This window comes from Dioscorea cayenensis, chromosome 11, assembly GCF_009730915.1.
Source record: "Dioscorea cayenensis subsp. rotundata cultivar TDr96_F1 chromosome 11, TDr96_F1_v2_PseudoChromosome.rev07_lg8_w22 25.fasta, whole genome shotgun sequence".
In the NCBI taxonomy this organism is placed as follows: domain Eukaryota; kingdom Viridiplantae; phylum Streptophyta; class Magnoliopsida; order Dioscoreales; family Dioscoreaceae; genus Dioscorea; species Dioscorea cayenensis.
This window is the reverse complement of record NC_052481.1, coordinates 9,229,531-9,248,626: the sequence shown is the minus strand read 5'-3', so window position 1 is coordinate 9,248,626 and position 19,096 is coordinate 9,229,531. Positions and strand designations below refer to the sequence as shown.

Here is a 19,096-nt window from a genome sequence, read left to right as displayed (position 1 = left end):
CGGTGACAGACGCTTTCTCTATGTGAGTGTGTGTAAATAATGTTAATTTTATGAATACCGCAAGTGCACGATTCATCAAGTAATATCTCGTGGGTGAGCACAAGGGTCCGTATTCCTCAGGAAATGGCAAGAGGCTCCTATTACTTCCCTTTCTCTTAATCAATATCCTAAACTTCTACAATTTTCCTTAAGTTTACTTCTACAATTTTATTTAATTTTATTAAAGAATAAAATTAAGGGTTGTTAAGCGTAATTAGAAAAGTGAGTTGATGTATGAAAGCTTTCTTAACAATTACTTATGATATGCATTGGGTTATGACAATTGTGTTCTAATATTGGATAGGAGGAATTCAAAGGCCTACTAGTCTCAATCTATTGGCAACTAGGTCTTAAGATGGAATTTCTTCCTATCCTTGCTTCCTATGTTCGCCTTAAGGACAAGAATTCCTCTATAAGGGCATAATCAAAACCCTAATCTAGAAATATTGCAATACCTAATCTCATAGCATATGCATAGATCTAACAAAGCATGTATGTGTCATGCATGGGAATCTCTTCCTCACACGTCAACAAGATAATAAATAAGCAAACATGAAATGAATCACAATCAAATAGAAGTATTTAATTAAATTGTCACTAAAGAATTCATAAATAATAGTCAAGGTACATAGACATATAATTCTCTAGAATTGGGGTCATATGGATCAAGAATAAAGATACCAATAATGATCAATAAATAAGAACAAAGAATAAAGAATTCCTAAACTAACTTCCTCCCATAGATCTCCAATGGTTGAGGTTTAGAGGATCCTAAGATTGTCACATTGAATCTCTTCATGTGCCTTCCACTATTGATGCATGTTGAATTGCCCTTGGTAAACTCACCAGAATCTGTTGAAATCATGGTGAAATTTGTCTCCAGCAGCACAGGTCTCTAAAGCTCTAGTCGCTCTACTGAATTCGGCAAAAGAACCTCTTTCACAAATAACACCTAGGATTACTTATAGACTGAGTTCGCCACGGCCTCACCACACCGGTTATGGAGACCGTAATGAGTATGTTATTGCATGGGCTCGAGTCGCATCTTGGCAAGATTGTTCTGTGCGTTATCTCTTATCACCATGACTGTTGTGATTCATAACAGCTGTTGTGATGCCCGTGGTGACCTCTGAAATCATAACCTGTTATGATGCCATTGTGTTACAATAATCATCAACAGTAATCATTACTACAATAAGCATATTACTGTGATTGTGACTGAAATCCATCCGGATGCATGTTAGCTTCGACAAGTCTTCTGAATTCTACCAAAATTAAGCTCACTCATACTGTATGCGATTCTTCACTATTGATGTACTTTTCTCAAGTGCACGGATCCTTACAAGTAATACTGTGGAACTCCATGAGGGGTAGGGTTGTCAAACCACAGGGATTAGATTTCTACTACTAGTTATCCTCTAATGTCTAGGATAAAACAAATGGGTGATAGAGTGGTTAACAACAAAATAGAGAAAAAGAACTAAAGGGTGGAAGAACTAAGTAAACTAGGGTTATGTTTCAATAACAAAAAATCAATGCCCGGGATGATTCCCATATGCTCGAGATACTGACTTGAGTCTAATGCCTACCAAGGTACATTCTAAGATCCTTGTGGGTGCTCAAAAGCTCTGTTGCATCGACGGCTCTTGAATATACCAAGTTTTGCTAATGTAATTACGGGCTTCATAAACGCCAAGTTTTACAACTACCAAAGGTAATCACAACTATATTAATCCACACATGCCGAGTTTTACACAAGCAACTATGCAAATCAAGCACGTCAAGTTATCCAATATATTAAAAACACAAGAACACTTTAGAACTCCATAGGCATTAAAAACAAGTAGTCAAAGTATAAGAAGCAACATAGTTCCCAATACCGGGGTACTATTTAATGGTTAGTCATTAATGAATTCATACAACTGAGAGCAAAAGATAAATGCAAACGAGAGAGAAAGCATAACTTTCCCCTTTTACAAAGATCTCTTCAGTTATACATCAAGAACTCTATGGAATGAGCAAACTGCACTTCTCCGGCGTCTCTAGCTCAACTTTGATCCCCTTAGGTCATGTGGTAATGGGTGATCATCATTCTCTTGAAGGATCTTGCGCTGAAGAAGAAGACTGTCCGAACAAAAAATAGCAAGAAACCCTAAGTCTGGGAGGTTAAAAGGAACTTTCACGCTCGACTTGGTCTGGCATGGTCATGCGCAAACCGTGCTACTCTTGGAACTTCTAAGTGAAAAAGGCTAAATGTCATCCCAAGATAATCATTGGGAGAGCACAGTCATGCTTCCACCGTGCTCGGCTTGAGCACGCCATGAAAGAGGCACATAGACCGTGTTTCCCTTGAAAACACAAGAAACTCCCATCCAGGGATAATCACGGGGAGCAAGCGCCCCTGTGCTTCACCTATGCTCTTGCTGAAAATAGAGGGGCCCCATTCAGAGAAAACCATGGGGACATGGCACACCCGTGCTCTGTTGATGCTTGCATTAGACACTTAGAGAAATTGTCTTCTTCGGTTGATTTTGTCCCTAATTTCACTCCTTATGTGTTTTGAGCCCTAAAAGCTTGCACCAAAGACAAACATATCCAAAATAGCATCATTCATAGGCAAAATGTGCTTAAAGATGAGAAAAAGAGTGCATTGGAGGTATGCAAAATATAATATGAAATGCACTCATCAACTATCTAGTGAAGTCTTTGTGAGGTTCTAAAAATTGTGTCTTGGTCTGATTTGCCTTAAATCACCTCAATATTTTCTTCTTTGGCCCTAAAACCCAATTAGATCCCATTGTGAATGAAAGAAAGAAATTATATACTAGTTTGTTGCTAACATGTTAAATCTCATGTTAAATGCAATATAAATGATATGTAAAATATTCACTTTCAAACACTTATGGACCGGCATTCATTGACCTTGGTGTTTAGTTGTCTATAACAATAAAGAACAAGAATAAACTTATGAAAATAACTAAATCACTTATAAGAAAACTCCTTCAAGTGTCGATGATGAAGTGGAGAGCTGAATCACCATCCAAAGCTTCCACTGATGCTGCACAAGGAGTGGCTTTCCTCGTCATCTACACACTTCCCCAAAGTAAGATCGGTGAAGGATCTTGTCAAATTGAGCTTCTCCAACTATTCCACCCTTCAAATTTCAAGAACCGAGCCTCTTTTCCCTGGATCTTTCTCCTTTCCTTCAAGATCCAAGAACTCCTAAGAACTTCCAAAAAATTTAGCCCTACTGCCTTTTTAAACCCCAATCTGCCCAAGCCTTACGGGTAACCATGTGGGTGATTAGTGCATTTCATATCATATTCATTCACCCTTTTCCCATTCATTTACTTGTCTTTTAGCACAATTTAATCCATTTGAGGTGCTATTCTGGGTATATTTGCTCCATGTGCAGAAACCAAAGGCTCGAAGCAATTTGGAGTGTATGCGGGGAGTAATCGAGTAGAAGAATCATTTTTCCACTAAGTTTCAAGACTGACATGGGCAACGTATGACCATGCGCTATCCCCCTAATTACCCCAGCTTGGAGATGAACAAGAAAGTATTCAAGCATGATCATACCCTCAGCCTAAACATGATCTCCGCACGATCATGCGGGTTCCCCTGAAAATCTCAGCTTGAATACAGTTTCTTCTAAACAAGGATAGTACGATCTGGAAGCTCTTTGTACGATCATGCACAGGCGGGGTACAGGCCTGACACGATCGTGTCTCCCCATGAATATTCCAGGCCCGACTCACTCAAAATCCTCATCAAGGGAACTATCATCGCACGACCGTGTGCTAACCGTGTCGAGCCCGAAAATTGCCATATAACTCCATACTTCTATGATTTTAAGATCAACTTTGTTCGAGGATTCTTTCTCCACCAGGAGGACGGGGATGAGATCAAAGATCAGGCTTCACCACACCATCTAGGGAGATCAAGGGCAAGTTGGAGGCACAAGAGAAGTGAGGTTAGCACCAAGGAAGATCATCTTATGTAGAAAAGGGAGAATCATGCCTTCTTTCTCTAGTTTTTCATTTGTTTCTTCCTTGTTGTACTCATCCATGAGGGGCTTGCCATCCACGGTACCCCGGGGTAATGAAATACAATGTTTTGTATGATTTGACTAATTATTTTTAATGTCTACAGAATTCTTTGGATTCTAGTGTTGGATCTTGTGTTGCATAACTTGATGTGCTTGATTTGTACAGATGCTTTGGTAAAACTTAGTGTATGGATGAACATAGTTGTGATTTCTATTTGTGATTGCAAAACTCAATGTGTTTGAGGTGCACAGTTACCCTAGCATACCTTGGTGAATTTGAGAACCATAGATGTAACATTGCTTGTGAGCACACACTTGAATCTTAAGATGTACCTGGTATCCATTAGATACAATTCAACATACTATAACTTGTAGGGATCACCTCAGGGCATCGCTCTCTTAGTGCCAAACACTCAACCCTAGTCTACCCATTCCTTCCATCCACTCTTTTTAGTTTCTGATTTGTCTTGTTTGTAATCAACTCAATCTTTAGTTCACTAGAGATCAAAGGAAAACCGAGTACTTTGAGTTCCAATTCCTATGGTTCAATAACCCTACCCCTTGTGGGGTACCACTTTACTACTTGCTTGTGACCCGTATACTTGTGGAGAGCGCATTAGCAGGTGCATGGATGCATGCCAGGCTTCCAACCTTTTTTGCACAAAAATCTTTCGAGGTGCTATAATGGCCAACACCAAATTTTCCTGTGAACCTCACAGGCATCATGCGGCCACATTGTAGCCCATGAGGATTTCAGCCAAGTCTCTGAAGCTACAAATAGTCTTCACACTACAATAACCGCAACAATACTGAAGCTCTAAAATGCCATTTTTGATGTGGATTTCTTCCTAAATGCATTCTTGATCTCACCTTGGCTTCTTCAAGGCCTGCAACATAGATAAAACCAATTTAATCACAAAACATGCACCGATTCATTAAAAAGCTTGCAAATGGTACGTGGAACAAACATATAAATACATACATTTAGACACTTATCCTCTTACCATCACAAAACCAAAAAATATTATTTCTAAAAAATTTCATTTTTATTGGAGATCAAAGACTTTAAAACCATCAAAAGATATTAATAATTCTGATGACATTTAATTGAGAACATTATGTTGATGATCTTGTTCTATATACAGATTTTTGTTAACCTTGGCCTTTAGCACAATGGCCTTAATGTTAGGCATAAGTATCATGGTTCATCACATAAGTATCATGTTAGGTAGCAAGAATTTTTGTAAATTTTCCAAATCTGGCTATCTAAATGAGGAATTTTGTTAAAATTCCTTTCACCCTAGAGTTCAATTTATGAATGTATATTCTTTAGGTGAAGTTTCCACCTACTAATTTTTGCATGCAATATAAAATTCCTATCATTGAACTTTGTCAGATATCACATTCTCTTCATGCAAAGGCACCATGTGCTCAAAAGTTTCTCAATAGTTATGCTTGAATTGGCATATTACTATTTTTTTCTCATAGTCATATAAGGCAATATGTTATGTTAATCGCCATTACAATTATTATTAGTGATATTATATGCATATATATATATATATATATATATATATATATATATATATATATATAATTGCACATGCTAGCTTTCCTTTTGCTAAATCAATTAACAAAATCTGTTGAATAATCATACTCTATAATCTTATTGTTTTGTTATGTTTTAGGCTACAAGACATTCAGAAATGTATGTCATTGATTCTTTACTTGGAAATTCGTAGAAGGGTGGGCTTTACCAATTGCATATAGCTGAAAAAAATTCTAAATGTAATATTCATGTGACACGGAACCTTGCATAATGTGTGCCACTGCCTTGTTCATTCTTGGTTAGTTCACTTGATTTAGTCATTTTACAATGCTAGCTTATGAATATTGATTTTTAAGGTACATATATTTTATATCCTAGGAATAAGGAAAGCTTACTATGGTTGTGGAAATTATAAATTTGGAGGATGTGGATCTATACTATAATTACATAAAAAAGATCCTAATAGCATAGCTATGACTTTAAACTAAAGTCTAGCTACTACAATTAGACCTATGACATATACCCGATTGCTACCATGTCATCCATTTTGAATTTCAAAATTTTTCCTCTATTGAAAAGATAGATGTTGAACTTAAATTCTAAATAATACAAGAATTGACTCAAGTGGAAAATAAATTAGAAAGTTATTGTTGATTCGGCATAGCTGATAAGTGCTTGTGTGTTAAGAATGCGAAGTATTCTTTCCTTACGATGAGCAATACTTTTATTAGGTTTAATCGCTAATACATGTGTATTTGTGTTCTTTTGTGCATGTAGGGTTGTGAAGCTAAGTATTAAGAAAAGAAGTCAAAAGTAGATCGTGAATGCATTATTTGGTGGAATCTTGGAAGAAACAAACGCGAAGACACAAGTGGGGCTCTAAGATACGTGAATGTGTGCCAACCTCCATGTATTCAAGTCATTACAATGAGTTGGAGGGGCATGAAGGCACTAACATATTTGTATCCTGACTTGTGCATTGATAGCAAGATCTTCACCAATGAGGCCTTTGATTGAAGAAGAGTTGCGATCTATGGCATAAACATGTGCCCATTTATGTTGCCTCGATGAAAAGTGTGGAATTGGGAGTGTTTTTGGTGGAGTACTATAGTAAGTACTGTAGTAAATCATTGTAGCAATACATTGTAGTAGTTACCGTTCACAGCCGGCCAAAAATAAGGTTTCTAGAGAATCCACACGAGCGTGTGGAAATTCCCTACGCCCGTGTGGAAATTCCACAAGCCCGTGTGGAGAATCCACTGGGGTGTGTAGATGCCCGATTCCACCCCTATTTAAGCCGCGATTTGGCCCGATTATGTGGGACCCTTTTCACCCTTCTCTCCAATTTTTCTCTATCTTTTGGGAGGAAGTCAGCTAGTGTTTTGAGAGGCTTTTGGCAAGTCTTTGGAGTGGTCCTACTGATTCGACACCGCACTCCACTTGGAAGAAGGTTATTGGGGGAGCTTTCATCGGCATCAATCCAGCGAGGTGTGCCCTAGGTCGGACAAGGGGATCTTTGGAGAAGACGAGGCTACTCCACAAGACCATCGACATGAATACAGAGGGGGTTTTTCTATGGATTACATGTTTTTACATTCGATTTCATTGTTGATTGTAACTAGCTCCATGGAGAGCTAAATCCCTAGTGGGTACTTGGATTTGTGAACCCTAAGATGTATTTGTTTCATTAATCTTCTATTATGTTTTCCTTAATTGATGTCTTTAATTGAGTTTCAATATTGAATGCTTGTGACATGATTTCTCCCTTAGAGTGACACTAGGGTTGAGGGTCTACATTGGTAACCTTTGTATGAGTGACACACCATGAGGGTTAGACATTGCAAGATTGGAGAGGATCGAGAGGGTGAGTCAAGAGGTAGCAGAGCGTCCCCTTTCCGCTCCTATGTGATTTATCCTACCTCCATGTTCCAAGAGTTTTTTGCAGTCATAGTAGAGTGAATGGGCTAAGGGATGACCTTCGCTGGGGCTTAGTTGCATAGGCAGCAGAGTGAAGCTTTGAAGTGACTTTAGCACCTAGGGCTTAATTGCGACTATTAGTCTTTCGCCTGGACCAAAGGGGTAGACCTATACATTGGAATAAGGTTTATCACTTGGAATCCTTAGAGTATCTTGCAACTCTACAAAGTGTGAGGTGTTGAGATTGATCGATTTCTATTTCGGGACATAGTGTAGAGTTAGTCACGGTTGACCTTAGGTTTGAGACCGTATGTTTAAGGATTTCCACGACTCATTAAGCGTCAATTAGGAGATATAATAGTTGATTTTGCACTTGAAGCAATTGTCCTAGGTGGAACAATATCCGAGTACCACGTCTATCGATTGCCTTACCTCTCATCTATTTGTTCTTCTCTCTTTCTTGTTTATTTTATTCTTGCTTTCATTACATTTTATCAACAAAATTATTATTCCATCTTAGCTTAGTTAGATAGAAATGTTGGTATTTTTATTCCCTACTCACTGTGGATACAATACCTAGTCACCTGCGAGTTATTACTTCGACAAATCCGTGCACTTGAGGATCACACGCAAGGGGTGTTGTTAAAAATTTGGTGCCGTTGCCGTGGAGTAAGCATTTAGAGATACTTTGCACTTTGCTGTTTTAGCTATTCATTATTCATTCAATTTCACATTTTCTTATTCTATCATCATTCTGATTTTTCTTTTCTTTTTGGTTGCAGCTCCAGGTTAAGACCTGAGTGAACCCTTCATAAATTGTTGAAGGGGATCCTAAGCTTGAGCATACACTTAGAAGAAGGGGAAAAGAACCTGTACAAGGACCGTCAATCCGAGCTGAAGTAGAAGATCAAAGGTCAGATAATATAGTAGAACAGAATAAGCAATAGAGAACACTTTCTGACTATACCAGACCTTCAATTTTGGGCACACAATTAAGTATTGTGCGACCCCCGATCATAGCCTCGAACTTTGAGCTGAAACCGACATTCGTCAAAATGATTCAACAGTCATTGCAGTTCAATGGTTTGGCCGATGAGGATCCGAACAATCATATTGAGAACTTGTTGGAAGTTTGTGATATGTTGAAGATTAATGGAGTGTCGGATGATGCTATCAAATTGAGGGCTTTCCCATTCTCTCTCAAACGAAAAGCCAAACAGTGGCTTCATTCATTGCCAAAGGCTTCCATCATAACTTGGAATGAAATGATCGAAGCCTTTCTTACAAGATACTTTCCCCCGAGAAAGTCAGCATGGCTTCATAATGAAATATCCACATTCATACAGATGGAGGTCGAATCATTGTTTGAGACATAGGAGTGATTTAAGGACCTCTTGTGGAAGTGTCCGCAACACGGCTTCCCCAAGTGGATGATCATTCAAACATTTTACAATAGTTTGAATCCAAATACAAGACAGCTTCTAGATGCTGCCACAGGAGGTACAATGGGGGTTTGAGAATGATCATCTACAAGACAGCTTCTAGATGATGCCCCATCTTGATGATTTTGGGATCCTCTCAACCTCAACCATTGGAGATCTATTGGAGAGAGTTTGTTTAAAAATTCATTATTCTTTGTTCTTGTGGATTTATCATTATTTATATCTTTATTATTAATCCATAGGACCCTAATTTGAGGAAAATTGTATGTCTACGTACTTCAGCTTTACTTGTGAACTTTCTTTGACAATAGATTAATCTTTCTAGTTAATTATGATTCATTGCATGCTTGTTAATGGTATTTTGTTATTGTGTGAGGAAGAGATTCCCATGCATTAGAACATATATGCTTTGTTAGATCTATACATGTGCTAAGATATTAGGAATTGCTAGATCTCTAGACTAGGGTTTGATTTAGCCCATTTAGAAGAATTCTCAATCTTAAGATGAACATAGGAGGCTGGGGTAGGAAGAGATTCCATCTTAAGTTCCTAGTGTTTTAGACCTGGTTGCCAAGAGATTGGGACCAGTAGGCTTCTAAATTTCCCAAGTCCAATACTAGAACGTAATCGTCATAACTCAACTCAGACCATAAGTAATTGTTAAGTAAATTCTCTTTCAATTACCCACTATTTCCAGTTGCTCTTAACAATCTTGATGTGTATTTTATTAATTAATTTGTAAAAGCAAAATTCAGAAACACTATAAATTTTGAGGGTATTGATTAAGCAAAAAGGATGCAATAGGAGCCTCTCATCATTCCCTAAGGATCCTCTTGCTTATCCATGAGGTATTACTTGATGACCCATGCACTTGTAGTATTCATAGACTTAACCATTTATTCACCTAACACGTCTGTCATATTTTTGGTGCCGTTGCTAGGGAGCGCCTAGTCGAGAGATTCTATCAAAACTCATAGCTTAGTGTTTTAGCCAATTATTCTTTTGCTGTATTATTTCATTTTATTCTTTTGTTACTTAATTAATTCATTCTCACTATTCTCTTTTACAGATAATAGTTCATGACCAAAGCAAACCCTACTAACCTGATAGAAGGAGATAGTGAGATCAATAGAACGTTGTTGAGATGGCTCAAAGAGAATTCAGTAGTCTTTAAAAAGCTTGATAGTGATGACAAAGAGTCTGTCGTAATGGCTGAATCAAGGGAACACTTTTTGAGTATAAGAGCCATATTTTACAGGAGAGGAGTTAATTATCCAAGCCCCTGTAGTTGTAGTAAACAACTTTGAAATTAAAGTTAGCACTATTGCGATGATTCAGAGCTCCTGTCAATTTGATAACCCAGTAGATGAAGACCCAAATGCCCATCTCTCAAAATTATTACAAATCTGTTTGACCTTTAAGATTTGCATAGTTCTAGATGACTCGATCAGACTGCGACCCTTCCCATTCAGTTTCAGAGGATCAATCTATCAGTGGCTTAATTTTCTAGCACCGGGGTCAATTAAGACATGGAATGACTTGGTGGAGAAATTTCTTGGGCGATATTTTCCACCAAGTAAAGCAATAAAAATCAAGCAGGAGATCACAGCATCAAAGCAAGAAGAGTTCAAAACATTTTGTGAGGCAGATGAGAGGTTCAAGGACCTTCTTAGGTGATGCCCATCATGGGGTTCAATTAATGGATGAGGTTGCAAATTTTGTACAATGGCCTAAACTATCAAACCAGGTAGATCATCGACGCCGCAGCTGGTGAGTCATTGAGCAATAAGTACCCTGATGAGGTAGAACAGTATTTTGAGGATAATACTAACAATGAGTCGCACTGGAGTTCAAGAGGTAGGCAGCCAAAAGTGGATGATTGCATGAGATAGACATAGATACCACTTTCACAGTAAAAGTGGACATGTTCGCAAGGAAATTAGATCTACTTATGAGCAATGGTCAGGGTGTCAGCATAAATTTTAGGGCTAATTTGTTTTGTGAAACATTTGGAGGATGACATGGGTTAGCTCAGTGCCCAACTATGAGTTTAGCTTCAACTCTTATGGAATAGGTTGACTATATTAGAGAAGATCAGAGGAATCAGAGAAACCCTTCTAGCAAAACATTCAACCCAAGATGGATGAGTCATCCTAACTTTTCCTAGAGTTATGGTCAGTAGCAGAGGCTTTCCCAGCAATAAAACTTTCAGTACCAATCACAGCAATAGAAGTCTGAAAGGGAATTCTCATCAGAAGATGTGTTGGCCAAGTACATGATGAGCAATGATGCTAAGATGGATGAGTTTGATGCTACATTAAGAAACATTTAATCATCGATCAAAAACTTGTAAATTAAGCTTGGATAGTTACCAAGAGCTAGTACAGAGGGACCTCAAGGTAGCCTCCCAAGCAACACTGAAGCTAATCCGAGGAAGCACCTAAAGGTAATATAACTCTGTAGTGGTATGTCCATTGAGGCAAGGATTGCCCAGGGTCTAAATGCTGAAAGGTGAAGGTCCTAGTTCTTCACAGGAACAAATTGAGAAGGATGAGCAGAAAGGTGAGGAAGAATCTAGAGATCCATCACCAGCCTGACCCGCAGTTCAAGAATACTGGCTATGAGTTCCATACCTTTCTAGGTTGAAGGTTGATAATGAAGATGCACATTATAAGAAATGCATGAGCATCTTTAAGCAGCTCCACATAAATATCCCGATTATTGAAGCATTATCCTAGATACCGAAATATGCTAAATTTTTGAAGATTTTGCTCACCAACAAATGGAAATTGGGAGAGGTTGATACAGTTGCTCTTAATGAAAATTGTTCTGCCATTCTAGACACGAAGGTGCCGATGAAATTTAGAGATTCTAGGTGTTTTTTAATCCTATGCTTGTTAGGTGATGGCATAGAGGAGAATGTACTAACTGATTCCCGGGCTAGCATTAAAGTGATGCCATACACTATTTACATGAAACTTAGATTGGGAGAATTGAGGTCCACAAGGATGACTTTGCGGTTGGCTGATAGATCAGTGAGATGACAACGTGAGATTGTGGAAGATGTTCTTATAACCGTTGAAAAACTTGTCTTCCCTGTGGATTTTGTGATCCTAGATATAAATGAGGATGTAGAGACCCTACTCATTCTTGGAAGAACTTTTCTAAACACATCTAGGGCTCTCAACAATTGGAGAGATGGAAAGATGACCCTAAAAGTTGGGGAGGAAAAGTGGTATACAAATTCCCAATTGCCATGAAGCACTCCATAGACCAAGATGATGAATGTTATTTTACAAATGAACCTAACTTGTCTGTTTCTAATTTTGTGCAAGATGAGTTCATGGTGAAGCCCCTACAACAATATTTCGAGGGAAGACTTGTGAAAGAATCAACATAACCAGCAAGGCCACCTCTTCAACAAACCAACAAGATGAGTAATTTGAGAACAACAACAAGAAGGAAGGTATGGAGAAAGGTAGAGCCCAAATATGATCATCCTATTGAGGTAACCAACTTCATCATCCCAAAGATAGGTAATGATGAGATGTTCTCTTTACTTACTCTAAGCAAGTAGAAGCCATCTGGATGTAAGAACAGGTAGGTTAGTTTATGATGTAAAACAAGCGCTCCTTGGGAGGCAACCCAAGTAGTTTTTTTATGTTTTTTAGTTTTTATCAATTTAGTTTTGAATAAAGAGTTATTCTTGATTGAATGGTGTGAATTTGAGTCATATTTATTGGTTTTATACATGAAATTTGTATGTGGAGTCAATTTTCAAGGTTTAGAAAGGTTAGGCATTGTACACCCGTTATGCATCATTGTGATGTTTAGGAAGAGAGAAGTAGTTTTCTGGATAAACTAAGTCAGTTTGTTACAAGCTCAAAATAGCCATTGACATGACCAAGGTAACCCAAAACTGCTGGTCTACAAAGCATGCTTGATCTTTAGATTATTCAGAGTTTTCGCATGACCCTTACCACGGCCGTGGCGATTGAGGCCGTTATCACCACAACGAGCCCTAGAACGACCGTTGTCAAGACTTAGAAACTTTTGAGCCCCAACTAAGTTTTCAAGGCCCTTATATCGACCCTATCACGATAACGGGCGTTGTTCTTCTGAATAGTGGAAAGACACACAATGGGTGTTATCTACCTGTTGTGAAGGCCGTATCAAAGGCTATAGGGTTACCGCTGGAAGTCCCTTGGCGTTTCTCACTTGATATTGAGTTTTCTCTCTTCTAATTTATTGGAATTTCCTTCCTTGCACTTAAAGTACTTGTGGTAATTCTACTTTTTCATACATACATATATATATATATATATGTATATGTATATTTTTCATTTCCCTCATGTTTCAATGTGTTTTCTTGAGTAATTTTCATGTGGGAGTGTGGTTAAGAGTGTCCCAAGTCATTAGAAACAAAAATGAGGTCAATCGGACACCAATCGAGTCGTTTAGAGCCATTTTAGTAAAGGCTGAATGGGCATACTGGGGTCCATATGTGCTGGATAGACCCTGGTATGAAAATTCCAGAAACTTTGAACTAGTTCATATGGGCCATATGGGGCTCGTATGGGGGTTGGTATGGGGTGTAGATTTAGGGTTTTAAAGCCCTTTTTCTTATTCTTTTACACCTTTCCTTGAGACATTTTCTCTTCCACATTCCTCCTCCTCTAGAACCTTCATCCCCACTTCTCAAACCCATCATCCCTTGCCATGAATCAAGAAGAAACTCAAAGATCTCTTTTTCCTCTTTTGACAAGTGCTTTTCCTTAGGGTTTTGAAAAGCTTTGAGGTAAGGATGTGTTTCATTTGATCTTCTTCTTCTTCTCCCTTTCTCTTATTTTGATTTTCTTTGAAGTTATTGATGGATAATCATGGGTTTTGTTTGGATTAAAGAATAGAAGAAGATTGAAGTTGTATAACCTTGAATTCATTGAGATTTGAGAAAGATCTTTCATGTTCTAAATTAGGGTTACTGTAGTACCAAACCAAGTTTGGTTTCTTTTGCTTTTCTTGTGAGTTTTGAGAGTTGTGAGAGTTTTATTCTTGTTAGATATTCTTGCTAGAGTGTTTAGCAAACCCTAGGAGCACTCATTTTCCCATTTTGAATATTTTTCTTCATTTCAATTGATCAAGTCATTGATGGGATTTCATTGCTTGTTTGGTTGTTCAAATGCTTCTAGGAGGTAAGACTTCAATCAAGGGAAAGAGCCGGTGGAGAAGTAACACTGGGGTGTTTTAGCTCGCCAAGTTTGTGAGTGGGATTTACTAAATCATGAGCTATAAATCATGCATGCTTTCTAATGCTTAAATTGTTCGCCTTTGGATGATAAACTTCTTGTTGTTAAAACTCTTGAATTGTTTTCCATGGGATCTACAAATCAAGATGATTTATTACATGGCTTATTTCATGATTTTTGGTAAAGATTATATATATTATTTGTGGTTTGAAAACCCTATGTTTTGAAATATATGTTTTCAAGTTTTGTATTTTCAAGAGACTTGATATTCTTGCCATAATGACCAAAAAGGCATGTATGAACCAAAATGAATTTCCTTGTGATGATGCTATATTCGAAGTATATTTTCAAAGAATACTCTTCTATGATGTTCTTGATGAAAATGGTTTCATTGATGATGTTATAATCAAGTTATTCACTCTTGGAGTGAAAGTTGCTTACATGAAAACTTGTGATCTCTTGACGAAACTTATGCTATCATATTGATGTGTATATTGAGCCTATGGGCTGGATTTTTATTTAAATGTTTTGATGGTGACATGGGGAGATCCCCAATACCTACTGCAGTAAGGGTTAGAGTTTCCACGGGCCGACCTAGTTAGGGTGTCATGGAGTACTCAGGTGAGGTTTCACCCTTTCAGAGGGCGTGTAGAGAGCCTAAAAGGTGTGCAGGGTTGGGTGCCCGAAATCACCACATGGGTTCCCCAATGGCCAACACCAAGATACGCGCATCTTGGTGGCTTTTGACCTAACCGTGGCCACGGTTAGCGAATGGAGGGTTTTCGAGGCTAGTTGTGATACTATTGACTATTTTAAATTGTTGATTTATTTATTTCTAAACATTTTAAGCTATGAGTTATTAAATAAATGTATGAATTTGGATTTCATACTTGTGTGGATTCCGTGATGATGCAAAAGGTGTTTATCATGCATTTCTTATGTTATATTTGCTATTTAAAGTATTTTAAATATTTTGAGAATCGAAGCATATTTTGCCATTTTATTTTTATTCAATCATGTATGTGATGTAGTTCTATGTTTAGCCCCTCACTGAGTAACTTAGTTACTCATCCCCTCTTCTTTTCCCTCCCAAGTGATAGCACAGCGGTGGATTAAAAGCTTGAAGTGCTTGGCACAGTTTATTTTGTGATTTTCTTAAGTTGTGTATGATACTTAAAACATTTTGGCATGTATTAGAAGGATCCACTAGGATGTCATACCTTCATATTTGGTTTTACTTCTCTTGGATATTCCTAATTGTGTCAGTCAGGATTATGTGGTGTATGAGAGTTATACCCAGTGTTTTGGGGGATGTTATCCTTATTGTTATGGCTTTATATGTTGTGATTATCCATGTTTTCATCTTGTGTTTCAATGTTGTTCATATGTAGTAATGTTGTTGTATGTCCTCATTGTTAAATTATTTCTTGTTATTAAAGAATATTGTACAGGGAACAGGATAGCCTTAGGGCGATCTAGGGTTGAGGCAGGTGTTTGACCTCCCTGGCTTGTTGTGGCGGTATGTCATCTGTGGGAACTGCGGGACAGGGCGTGACAGTACTGCCATGATAGTTCTCCTAATGTTTTAGTGAATTTTAATGATCCTCATGTGTATTTTGTAATTAATTTGTAAAATAAAAATTTTAAAACACCTTAAATGTTGAGGCTATTGATTAAGCAAAAAAGAAGCAATAGGAGCCTATCGCCATTCCCTGAGGAATACGACCCTCATCCTCTCCCATGAGTTATTACTTAATGACCCGTGCACTTGCGGGATTCTCATAATCAAACATTTATTCATTGAACATGTCTGTGATGACTCATACTAGATTACTAACCTGCCATCCATTTTAAATTTCAAAATTTGTCCTCCATTAAAAAGATATATTTTAAGCTTAAATTCCAAATAAAATAAAATCAAGTCAATTTAAAAATAAATTACAAAGCTATGGCTGATTCAGTGAAACTGTGCCTATAAAATCATGTGTGGAAACTACAATCAAAATTGCAACATAAACCAGATTACTAACTTGTCATCCATTTTGAATTTCAAAATTGTTCTCTATTGAAAAGGTAAAAGTTGAAATTAAGTTCCAAATTAAACAAGAATCAACTATATTGGAAAATAAATTATAAAGTTATGGTTGATTCAGTGTACCTATGCTTATAAACTCATGTGTAGCTACTGCAATCAGACTTGCGACACATACCAGATTGCTAACCTATTATCCATTTTGAATTTCAAAAATTTCCCACATCTAAATGATAGATGCAAAACTTAAATTTCAAATAAAACAAGACTCAACTCAATTGGCAAATAAACCAGAAAGTTTTGGTTAATTTGGCATAGCTTCGCCTATAAACTCATGTGTAGCTACTTCAATCAGACCTGTGACACAAACCGGATTGCTAACTTGTTATGCATATTGAATATAAAAATTTGTCCTCCATTGAGAAGATATATGTTGAACTTAATTTCTGAATGAAATAAGAATCAAGTAAATTAGAAAATAAATTAGAAAGTTATGGCTGATTTGGCGTAGCTATACATAGAAACACATGTGTAGTTGCAACAAGCAAGCTTGAGACACATACCATATTGTTAATGTGTCAACCATTTTGAATTTTAAAATTTGCCCTCCAAGATAGATGTTGAACTTTAATTCCAAACAAAACAAGAATCAACTCAATTGGAAATAAAACTAGAAAGTTATGGCTGATTCAGTGTAGCTGGGCTTATAAACTCATGTGTAGCTACTATAATCAGACTTGCGACACATACCAAATTGCTAACCTATCATCCATTTTGAATTTCAAAATTTGTCCTGCATAGAAAAGATAGATGTTGAACTTAAATTCCAAATAAAATAAGATTCAACTCAATTGAAAAATAAATTAGAAAGTTATGGCTAATTCGACATAGCTGGTCCTATAAAATCATGTGTGGAAAAACTACAATGAGACCTGTGATAGAAACCAGATTACTAACCTGTCATCCATTTTTAATTTCAAAATTTGTCCTCCATTCAAAAGATAGATGTTGAACTTTAATTCGAAGTCAAACAATAATCAACTCACTTTAAAAAACAATTTAGAAAGTTATGGCTAATTCGGCGTAGCTGCATTATAAAATTATTTGTGAAAACTATAATCAGACCTACATCACAAACTAGATTACTAACCTGTCATCCATTTTGAATTTCAAAATTAGTCCTACATTAAAAAGATAGATGTTGAACTTAAATACTAAATAAAATAAGAATCAACTCAGTTGGAAAATAAATTAGAAAGTTATGGTTGATTCAGTGTAACTATGATTATAAAATCATGTGTGGAAACTAGAATAAGACCTGCGACACAAACCATATTAATAATATGTCATCCATTTTTAATTTCAAAATTTGTCCTCCATTAAAAAGGTAGGTGTTGAGTTTAAATTTAAAACCAAACAAGAATCAACTCAATTAAAAAATAAATTGGAAAATTATGTTTGATTCAACATAGCTGCGCCTATAAAATTATGTGTTAAAACTACAATCTGAACTGCGACACAAACTAGTCACTAACATGCCAACCATTTTGAATTTCAAAATTTGTTCTACATTTAAAAAAATAGATTTTGAACTTAACATCCAAATATAATAAGAATAAAATCAATTAGAAAATAAATTCGAAAGTCATGGATGATTTGCCGTAGTTGCGATTATAAAATCGTGTGTAGATACTACAGACCTCAATTATAAATATAGATTTTGAACTTAATTTCCAAATTAAAAAATCAATTAAATAATAAAATAAATTAGAAAGTAATATTTGATTCAGTGTAGTTGTGCCTATAAAATCATGTGTGGTGATAAGTGCATAAATACACCGTATTCTACTTGCAAACTTTGTACACTTTCATGCAACTTTTGCTTTTTTTTCGATGTCATTTTGCGCATTTGATGTATTTATTTTATTTCAGGACATTGAAGGACCATATTTGTGAGGATGAACCATATTTTAGTCATTTCAGAGAATATTGATGAAGAAATGAAGCTTACATGAGCTCTAGATGCAAACTAGATGTGCCTCGCCCTTGAGAAGCCAGTTTAGGCCATGTGGGGGATGTGCAGCCTGGTGTGCGGCCCACACACCAGGCAGCACATGGTGGCCAGAAGCATGTGCAAGCTTGTGTGCGGCCTATACACAGCCAGCACAGACTCAAGTTTTGTTGTTTTAAAGACTAATGAAGTGTGTTTAGCCTTGTTTTCTCCCACACAGTTGTCCACACACCTGCCCGAGTATTTATACCCTTTGTTAGGGTTTTGAAGGAGAGCTTCATCACCCCCTACCTCCAAGCATACCTAAGCACATTTGATCATATTCGGAGGCTATTTTAGTAAGAATTGAAGGAGAGAAGAAGGGGAGAGTCAAGGAGAGCATCAAGGAACTCGGCAGCGTGGATCCAACAAGTTCTCATTGCCTCCTTCTAGCTGACATTTCGAGGGGGGTTTATTCATCGTTTGTGCTATGATCTTCATGTATTGTGAACTTCTTTGTTTTGTTATGTCAAACTAGACTCCCAAGGCCACCGGGGTTTCAGTGAACCTTGGGAGAAGACTTTGTATGGATGAAACTTTTATTTTGTAATTGAATGTGTGACTTGTGTTGTTGGGTTTAATCTATCATTATCTTGTTCATTATACAATGGATGGACTATATAGAATTGATGTTGAAAAATACATGTTTGGCAGGATGCTAGCTTGTATTAGGTCTTGTGATGATTAGAGGAGGATTTATTGTATTAATACACTAGAGGTTCCGGGTATTGGTAGCCTTCCGTGAGGTTAGGGTTGTTTTAGCCGAAAGC

At 37.1% G+C, this 19,096-nt stretch overlaps 1 non-coding gene across 1 annotated transcript; it reads right to left on the bottom strand.

The window, feature by feature from the left end:
* Window positions 1-8,869: 8,869 nt before the first annotated feature.
* On the bottom strand, window positions 8,870-8,976 carry LOC120272907. Its single transcript, XR_005540440.1, has one exon. It is a non-coding gene; the product is annotated as a small nucleolar RNA R71 (small nucleolar RNA).
* Window positions 8,977-19,096: the final 10,120 nt, after the last annotated feature.